The sequence below is a fragment of the Vidua chalybeata genome, chromosome 4 (genome assembly GCF_026979565.1).
Source record: "Vidua chalybeata isolate OUT-0048 chromosome 4, bVidCha1 merged haplotype, whole genome shotgun sequence".
In the NCBI taxonomy this organism is placed as follows: Eukaryota; Metazoa; Chordata; class Aves; order Passeriformes; family Viduidae; genus Vidua; species Vidua chalybeata.
Window position 1 is genome coordinate 16,276,256 of NC_071533.1, and position 10,147 is coordinate 16,286,402.

Consider the following 10,147-nt stretch of genomic DNA (forward strand, 5'->3'; position numbering starts at 1 on the left):
CTGGTGTTGCATTTGGAGTATGTGAAGGTAACTGACAGAAGGACAGCTGGATCTGTGTGAGTTTGAATGGCATTGCCACTGGTCTAGTTCTGCATCTTGTGATGAACACTTGAGGTTACAGTGACAGATAACCTCTAGGGATGGGGAAAGGTGCTTGCCTGTATGCAAGTTTGTCGCGTAAAGGAGATAAGAACTACATAAGAGTTGTTCTAACCTGTGCAAATAGCAGGGAATGAGCTTTAGAGACCACGGGGTCCCATGAAGATCATGTTATTCAGGTTCCCTAGAAACAACTGCAAACATGCAGCTAGCTAAAAAACACAAGGAAAAATAAGCTAAAGGAACTGAGGCTGGAATTGGGGAGTTCAAGTTCCTGATGAACGACAGACTTCCTGTGGGACCAACTAACCCTCAGTTAATTGTGTAAACCAGTTATGTAAAACATGGCTTCTTGTAACATAATTATTACTTCTTGGTCAAGGTTGTTTTTCTGTCATCTGTGCAGTGTGACCCCATTTGATTCCCAGGCAGCTCTATTTAGCTTCCAGCTCAAAATGACAAGGCAGTACAAATATTTGAGAGTAAGGAACAAGATCACTTGGATTTGAAAGAACACAAACATCTCATCCTATTGCTTAGAGAGCTGCTCTCTTGAGGCTTATGTCAGAGGACCACTCTTTTAAAACTCTGTATGTGTAATGTGTATTTAAAAATAGGTGTGAACAAGAGATTGCATAATGTAGCATGGGCTGCTCTGAACATCAGCTCTTGGAGGGTATTTTCTTACAAAGCTGAGATATTGTCCTTTTTTTTTGGCAGAGAGGAAAACAGAGCTGGTCCAATGGATGGAGAAGATGGTGTTTACAGTGACAGAACTCACGGAGCACCTGTTTCCCAACTTCCCACCAGCATCTCAGACACAGGTTTTCATCCTGGCTTGTGATGCTTCCAGCTTCATAACCTCTCTGCTCTGGATGACACTTCCCATCCGCAGCACAGGCCTTCAGTAATTTACAGATATATAATAGATCTCAACTGTAACTCTCTGGAGGGAGCTGTGTAGTTTAACTGAATCCTTATAGTACTGCTTGCTTCATGGAAATTGTTCAAACACTTCTGTTCTTGTAATGTGAGGCAGCTGTTGGGCACAGAAATCTCATTCCTAAGCACCAGAATTTAACAGCATTTTAGTAATTAAAGGCAGAATTTTTGGTGCTTAATTTTAACTTGGTGTTGCTATGGAAAATAAAGAACTGTGCCTCCCCTTCCCCTCTGGTCCCCAAAGAGAAAATTGGAAACCTTTGATATTTTTTTCTCTCTGCAACATAAAAAAAAAAGAAAATTCCCAAGTAAAATGGCTTTTAGTGTTGTGGCGCACAATATAAGAAAGCACACTGTAAATAAATTAGTCTCTGCAGACTACATTATTATGAGATTGAGATAAGCTTTGACCTTTGTTGCATCCATTTGCATAATACAGCACACAGTACTGTGCCATTGTGGATTTTTCATCATTGACATGTGCTGCTACTGATACTGAAATGTGTTCACTTAAAATACTCCATTGTGTGAATTTTAATTGCAAACATATTCTTCATGTTATTTGCTGGACTAAAGTAGTGCTGAGTACAATTTATCTCTTAATACCCACTGGCTTCTGACATCTAAGAGACAACTAGGATTGGAATTGGCTATTGAGAGCACAGGATATTGATCATTGAAAGTCCATAGAAACATTATGCTTACCTTGGGAAATCCCTGCTGAATAAAATATTAGCATTAGTTTAAAGTTTTGTTTTTTGTTTTTTTTTTTTTTTTCCCTCCAAATACAGAAGAAGAACACAGTTATACTTCCAGGAGTTAATCTCCTTGTTATGTACATGACTGACCTTGAAAGAAGTGGTTTGAACAATGAAGTTTTTAATCAGGCAGACTGAATGAAAAGTGCAGGCAGAATGAAAGAGTTAAGAAATATTGTTTATTAGTAGGATATCTTAAATACAGGTAGTAAAGTGGTATGCTGGGCTGGCTGCTTGGCAAATAACCACAACAGACAGATGGTTTTTCATTATCTGTTATATGGAAATAGAAGATTTGTAATAGTGTGTTTTGTATTGATGGTTATTCATCTGAGAGAGACTAATTTTCAGGTTGCTTTTCCAGGAACATTCTAAATCTTCCTTTGCATCTGCAGAACAGTTGCTCAAACTAGGATTGCCAGTGTCAATGTTTAATTTCTGGTAAGCTACAGGCTGTCCTAATGCCTTCTCAAAGCCAAAGATATTATTATAAAATAGAATTTCAGGGCTGGGATCCAAGGTTTACTGTCTGTGAGCATTCTTTATTTTGCTTTATAAAATCTTACTCTATTCACTCTACTCCTGAAAACATGTGATGTAAACAAGTAGCACAGAAAAAAACAGTTTCTCTTTGTAACAGTTTATATGTGGTGGGGGATACATTGTGTTGAGGTATTCATGCAACTGGGATGTTTGCTGCAAAGAAACATTGTAAACAATAAGGCTGTGGTATAAAAGCTTAATATTAAATAGCTCTCAGGTGATTACTCTGGAGAAGGGAGGCTGAGGATTTCACATCTACAACACTTAAAAATTAGAAGTTGTAAATTACAGTGTGTGTTTCAAAGCCTCATTATGGAAATTGCATTAGGTAAGGTGCCTTTTTCAGATCTTTCAGGTAATCAATATTTCTTTAATTTCTCATGTGCCAGTAGTACTGTTATTTTTGTCCTATTATGCAACCCCTTGCTGTTGATTTCCACTCCTTCTGATAACTATTGGAAGCATAAACCAATGTCACAAGCTTTGAGAGCACATATGAAACAGTCCAGGGGTTGCCTAATACTTACAGTATTTACAGGGGCTGTGGAAAACTCAGGATGAATCTCCCTGAAGCACATGCGAGTATCCCATGCATGTGGGGGAACCCCATTTGTTATACAGTGTTTTTCACTTTGCTAATTTCACCCTGCCATTGCTACTGTGACAGATACTGAAAACGAAGAGAGATATTGTTCACATTACCATGCAGTAATGTGAATGTAGTGTGTCCATGTTTTTTTGAAAAACATCACTGACTATGACTGTATTCTATTTGCTAAAAATCAGAAATATTTCTGCAGCAGGATCATTTCACCCGATCCACTTCTTTTGGATCATTTCAAGGAGAGGTTATCCTGATCTAAAATTTCCTCTAATGTGGTGATTTTTCAGACATAAATTAAGTCACAAGAACACTGTAGTCAGTTCAATTAAGGGTGCAAATGAAAACCTTGATGTGAGGCACATCCCAGTGTTCGTAGGCCATCTTCCAGAGTAATTTCCATAGCTGTAGTTGTTTGTATGTACCCAGTTCCTTTATCTAGACTGAAATGTTTCCTTCTGTGTTATAGACATGAGTAAATTTTATTGTATTCCTTTTCAAGTTAGGGAAAAAACATCCTGAGGTCTTAATTTTTTATTTCTCCCTAAGCAACTTTGCATAGTTTTCTCCTGGTTGGTTGGTTTGTTTTTGAGGGGGAGTTTGTTTTGGTTTTGTAAATCTGTAGTAATTCTGCATGAAACAAAAAAAAAAAGGTAAAATTAATGGGAAATCATTAGAACAAAAGAATCGGTCAATCAGCTCAAAGTGTAAGATTGACAATTTTGGGTACAAGTTTCAAAATGGTAAATGGTAAGTGTAGATGATGACATAATCTAGGTCAGAGTTAAGGGCTTTTTACCCTTTTGGGAAGGTTTAACCTTCTTCCACCTGCAGACTGTGTGGTTCAATGGATGCTGCTCTTGAGAAGAAATGGTCACTCTTCTGACCTGAGCTTTTCTATCTGTTGAATAAAATTATCTCCTCTATTTGTCTTGGCTCAGCAAGGACTTGTAATTTTTCTGTGAACCTTTCCCTTGTGTTCAGGGTTTTGTTATGTAGGTCTTTCCATTGCAATGAACACATCTTTCCACCTCTTAGTTTGGTCAAGGTTCAGCTTGTAAGCATGTGGAATGAATCCTTCAATCGTGCACACCTTACATCTTATCACAAAGGAACTTTTTTCTAAGGAATACTTTGAGAATTCTTGGGAAGAATTTTCAAAATTTCACCTAGAAGAAAGAACCAGTAACACAAAGTAGATCAATAAATCAGTGTTCTACTATATTGATTGAAAATGAGAATTAGCTTTTCTAATCCAAAATTCTGTGAAAGAAATCTTTGTACACACAAAATTATACTAATTTGTGAAAGTTATATATAGTTGTAAATGTTAATTCACAGGTAATGTTTTACACAGTGTGTACCACCAGTTTTGTTAATCCTTAGAAAACCAAATACAGAAAAGGACCAAAGGGACCATGTCATGCTTTTTGCAAGATCCCATTTTATAGTGTTTTGCTTGTTCCCTTATCTGCCTAGTGATCAGGGATATGGACTTTGAATGTTAACAGAATTCTGGCAGTCTTTTGTAAAATGAAACTGTAACTTAGGCTCTGATCAGAGGCAGTTTCAGGTATTTTACTTTTCTGTTGGATGTGTGAACATACCTTAGAAATTTATTTCTGACTGTGATGAGGAGATCAAATTTGTAGCTGCCATATGTGATTAAATGTAGCTTTAAATGTAGTGATCCTCAAAAGAAAGTATGTTTCAGGAGTCATCATAGTGTGAACATTAGGCAGACTTTCTAAATGAGGGTGGTGGTTACCTAGCAATTTCCTTCTGTGTTAATTGGAATAAACAGCTCATCAAGCCAACCTGAAATTTTAAGGAAATGACATTGTTCTTTCTGGATGTTTTCTCAGCATGTGTACAGGCTTATGGTTATTAGTACAGCAGATAAGTGAGTTTTCTTGACACTTATTCCAGCTATTTGCTCTGCTGGAATTTTACAGATAGATATTACTGCCAAGCACTATTACCACCCTGAGAAGGTCCTTGACAAATTATCCTGCTGTGTCCACATAGAAAAGGAAGCCTATCAACTGGTATTGCCTTAGTTCTGAGATTATCTATTATTTACACCAGATTGTTCTGGAACATGAGAACCTTAAGAGTGTTGGATCAAGAGTAAAGAAGATTATTTTAAACACAGGTTGTTTGGTTGGGTTTTTTTGGTGTGTTTTTTTTTTTTTTTTTTTTTGTTTTGTTTTTTTTTTTTTTTTTGTTTGGTTTTTTTTTGCTTTTGGGATGTAAAAATCACTTTTGGAATTTCATTGCTTAAGTTGAGCTGAATTATCAGTCTGGTTTTTGTGACTGGTGGCATTTTTGTGAATTATCAATCTGGTTTTTATATTTTGTCATGCTTTTTTTTCAAGGTAGCCTAACTTCTCAAAACCAAGTTTGTTTGATATGGAGCAGAGTCTGGTGAGATTGCTCCTCTTGTGAACAAATGCAGATGTCAACTACCATTACCAGAGTATTCTCCTGAGTACACTTCAAACTTAAATATCCACAAGATCTGACTTGTGATGTGCCAAGTGATGATCAGTAAGGCTCAAAAATACTTCAAGACTTTGATAACATGATAGCAGATGCTTAAAGAAATAATGATCAAAAAGATTAAGAGATGTTGATTACTTTTAAGAGCAATACTGCAGCAGTCAAATGAAATGTTGGTAACATTGCAGGGACTTGAGGTACTTTAATTTCTAGCACTTCATTTGAGTTGAGATTTCCAACAGGAAAGTTATTTTTATATGGCAATTAACTCTCATTTCAGGTGTACCTTAACTGAAACTAAATGTAAGCAATGCTTTTTCCTCACTTTCCAGTTCTTATCATTTATCTTATAATTTATCATGACTGAAGTCAATGCTTCCATTTAAGTAGCATTTCATTTTTTTCCTCTGCATTTGTACGTAAGTATCTATTCATTTTTAAAATCTCAATTATCGATTTAATTAATGCCTGCAGAACTCCAAAGAATTTCACAGCTTTTGTACCTGGGACAAAATTGTATTCTGCATTTTAAATTCAATTTCATCCAGTGGATTTCAGAAAAGTAAGCCAAGTTAGTTGAAGATGTCTTTTTTGAAACCACTTGTTAAATGATGATTTTTAGCAGTTGGTACTGTCGGAGTCCAGAACGTCCCTTTGGCTGCTCCGGATGTCTCAAGACCCTGGCAGGGGGCTCAGAGACCTTGGCAACAAGTCAAAAACACCTGTGGCTTTAATTTTAGCCCATGGGAGAGGCTGCCAACCTTATATGAGGAATTATAAGCCAAAAGGGTTTGAGTAGTGTAATAAGGTGAAAAAGTAGAATTTGACACAGGGTGAAAAAGTAGAATTTTTGGTTTTTTTAGAATGTAATTCAGGGATACAATATGGAGGAATCTGGGCATGCCCTAGCCTTTTCTTCCTTCTTCTTGGCCTCCATGTCTTGGTGTGATAGTGACAATTTTCTATTGGTCTAGGATAGGGACACACTGTCCAACATAGATTTTAGGTATTGGTACAGGAACTGTAAACATGGTACACATAATTTTGAGTATATAATGTGGGAGATGCCTGGGGCTCGGGGCAGACTGCCATGGCTTCTGTACTAGGTGGACCTTGGCAGGTCAGAGAGAAAATATTTTAGATAAGAAGAAATAAACAACCTTGAAAACTCAGACTCAAGCCTTCCAGACCTTTTCTTTGTCTGCTGGACTAGGGAAAAAGGACTTTCACACTGTTGGGGTCTTGCCAACCCAACCCCAACAGGTACAAATAACCACAGTCTTAAAACCCACATTGTCACCATTTGAAATCTTAAATCAGTTGATGTATGGTCCAGTGGCTGACTGTATTGTGAGCTGGATGTGCCTAATTATTTTCTTGCTCTGGCATCTCTTGCCTTAAGAAATATTAAGGTTAAAAATCCACCCCTTCCCATTTTTCCTTCAAGAAGTATGTTTCTGTGAATGTTATGGTAACTGTGGGACATGCAGATGACTAATGATTAAGTCCTGTCCTGGATGTGACTTTTTGGTCTGATTCTGATGTGCACAGAGCCAGTTTAAAAACTGCTCAGTACCAGCATCTTCTGAGGAAAGCAATTGGCTTCCACCCATCTGCTCTGTGTGTGCTGCGGGTTGGAAGGAGAAAAGTCATTTCTTGCATTGAGCACCACACTTAGTGGTGAAAACTGAGCAGAACTGCTCCCTGAACAGAGCCTTAGTCATAGTTCTGCCTGGTTGCAGAATCGGCAATTATAAAATGCACTTGTTTTGCTTTATTTGTAGGATGTTTTCTGCCAGTATAGCCCCCGTTACATTTTTGAGCAAGGCAAAGTGATCGCTTGGAGAATATGTAGGAGGAAGAAACCAGAATGCTCAGTTTCAGAAAGGATCATTTTAAACATCCAGAATCAGGAGATAGTGGCTGTTTTATCACTTGCTGTCCTTCAGTGAAATACTGTCTTCTTAAATGCATAACTACCAATTTAATGCAAAGTTGTCTTAAATTTCTTGAGCTTCACAATGACCAATTATTTTTGAGTATCATTAAATGTGTATTGTTGGCAGTTATTGTTTACTATTAATGATCATGAGTCTTTATCTGTCTGGAGAAACAACCACAATTATTTATCCTGATGCCTGGGTTTATTCTGCATCTGTGGTCAGCAGAAATCAAACTGGAAAATAGCCACTAAACTTCTATTTGGAGAAAAAATTTATGCTTGTTCTTTTACAGTAACATGAACAGCAAGTGTTCTTAGACATTGATTATTGCAATTAATTTTTAATTATTAATATACATGAGTTTTCATAATATGGCATGATAAAACCTCTGTTTACATTAGTACTTTTAAAATATTGAGTCATAAAAAGAAAATAATAGGATTTTATATTATTTTATTTTTATTATTTAAAAAATAGTTTTCCTTTGAAGTACTTTTTGAAAGACTAAAAAATGAGAGTGTTTGTTCTTTAACCCCAAGTGAAATTAATGAGGCTCAAGAAATAGAAAAGAAAAAACTTGCTGAATTCTTAACAATTTTTTCCCTCAAGTTTCAGAGAGCAGATTTGTTGGTCTGACACTGCCACTGTTTTCATGAGAGACTCTGGTAAATATAAAGACCTTTGAGAGCTTGGGCGCTAAGGCAGTTCATAGGTAGTTTTTCCTAAATCTTAGTGGAAATTTTTTGCACCTGGATAATATTTGCATGACCCATCACAGATAACTTCACTGCTTTAACAAATGGTTTATATTGTATTTAAGTTTCTGCAACCAAAAATGTTTGGACAACCCTTTTGATGAAGAACTTTTTCCTCACATCCAATCTTTAACAGTAGAAGGAGCTGTGGTGCTATTAGATAACACTGCAATCTAGCTGCTGAATCTCTTAAGATGAAGTGGAGTTTGAACCAAAAACCAGTCATGATGTTTTTGAAGTTAGTAGTCATGGAAATAATAAAAGCTGGAGTTGCTTTTTATTTCTGAAGTCTTCCTCAAGGTAAGTCAGAATGAAGGGATTTTAAAGGAACGCCTCCCATAAGAACATGATGAAGTCTCAGCTTTAATCAATGCCTCTGTTTTTGTTTTGAACATGGTTGCGGAGAGGAATATCTTCATGTCTGCACATACTTACTGGCTTCAGAGTGGCTTTGCATGAACAAAACCTGCAAGGACAGCTTCTATGGGATTTTGCTTTGTTTCTGCACCGGATGCTGAGTTAGTATTTGTGTTTCAGGCACTGAAAGGTAGCTGCTTTTATGCAGCTCCCACACCTCAAAGAGGGAGTGTGACCAAATTGGTTTTTTGCTTTTGTTTGGCCATTAAAAAAGACTAAAAATTAATGATCCTAGAGGCAGATTTTATAGCCTTTCCTTTTACATTTTTAATGTTAATTGACCAACTCCAATATGAATGAAAACTACTTGTGAAGAAACACAAGATCATGTTTTCTGCAAGGAAAAAGTTCCTCATGTAGTTTTTCCTACCTCTGTGGGGAGAGTATAGGTCAAGTTGTCCACTTGTTTATTCTGCTCCATCAGTGTCAGGGGATATAGCCTCCACCTCTCTATTGCTTTTCTGGTTTTCTGCTAGGGACCATATTGCATCACATGTTCTTCTCCCTGCTCGCTTAAATTTGCCTCCTTATGGTGTCATGTATCAGAAAGGGTCTTGTCCCCTCTTCCTGGGTGCTTTTGTGGCTTAGCTTTCCTTCAGTTGTCATTTAAATGTTGGTGCCATCTCCAACAGACCTGTGGTACCAGACTTCATCATCCACTTACTAATTGCTGGAAAAAAAAAAAAAGCGCTGTTTTCACCATTAGCTTTTTAAATCTCTGCAAACTGATTTCATCACCTTCCTTCAAATCTTTTCCTGTAGCTCTTCACTGGTATGTCCCAAGGAAGCCATCCCAATGGTCAACTGGCTTATATTTGAGACTGCATCCTAACATTGTGACCATAGCTGTCCTAATTTTGTTATGTTTCCTAATGCTTAATTCTTGGCTTAAATTTCAGATTGCAAACTCTGCAGTGGTGACCAATTTTTGTGGGTTTTTACAGCAGAGTGCACAACTGGGAATAGACTGAAGTAATCCCCACAGTAAAACAGGCAAGGTGAAGAACTGTTTCAGCTGTATTAGGGGCATTCCTGGGGCTACAGCTGCAGTAGTACTGGATACCTGCCGGTAAGACTTGTTCATATTCTTGTGAGCATTTAGTGTCCTCCAGCCCAGATATGGTTTTAGCATTCCATATTTAAATATGGAATTGATTCAGAACACTTCCAAGAAAAAGGAGTAGTTCTTAATTTCACGTCATAAAGAAATAAGCACCTTATGCCATAATTGTAGCTTATTTGGGACTCAAATGTTACAAACAGACTGCCCCACAGATGAAGATTGGTCTTTACATGCAGTGTGCAGAACACTTTGCATCCACAGATTTCTTGGAGCATGTGTGGGAGTCTGAGGGCTCTCAAAGGTCTTCCTGGGAGTTGTGCAGTTGCTCTGTGTTGGTACTGCTGCATGGTTTTGGGCTTTTTTCCCCAGACTCATGGATTGTGACTTATTGCTCCAGATACTTGTGACTGTTGTGCTTTGAGCTTGATGACTGAAGACAGTAAATGTAGCACTTGCCTGCTAGATCAGATTTAGAAACCCAAATCCTGTTGTTGGGATGTAATTTCTTCCTGTCAATTCAAGTT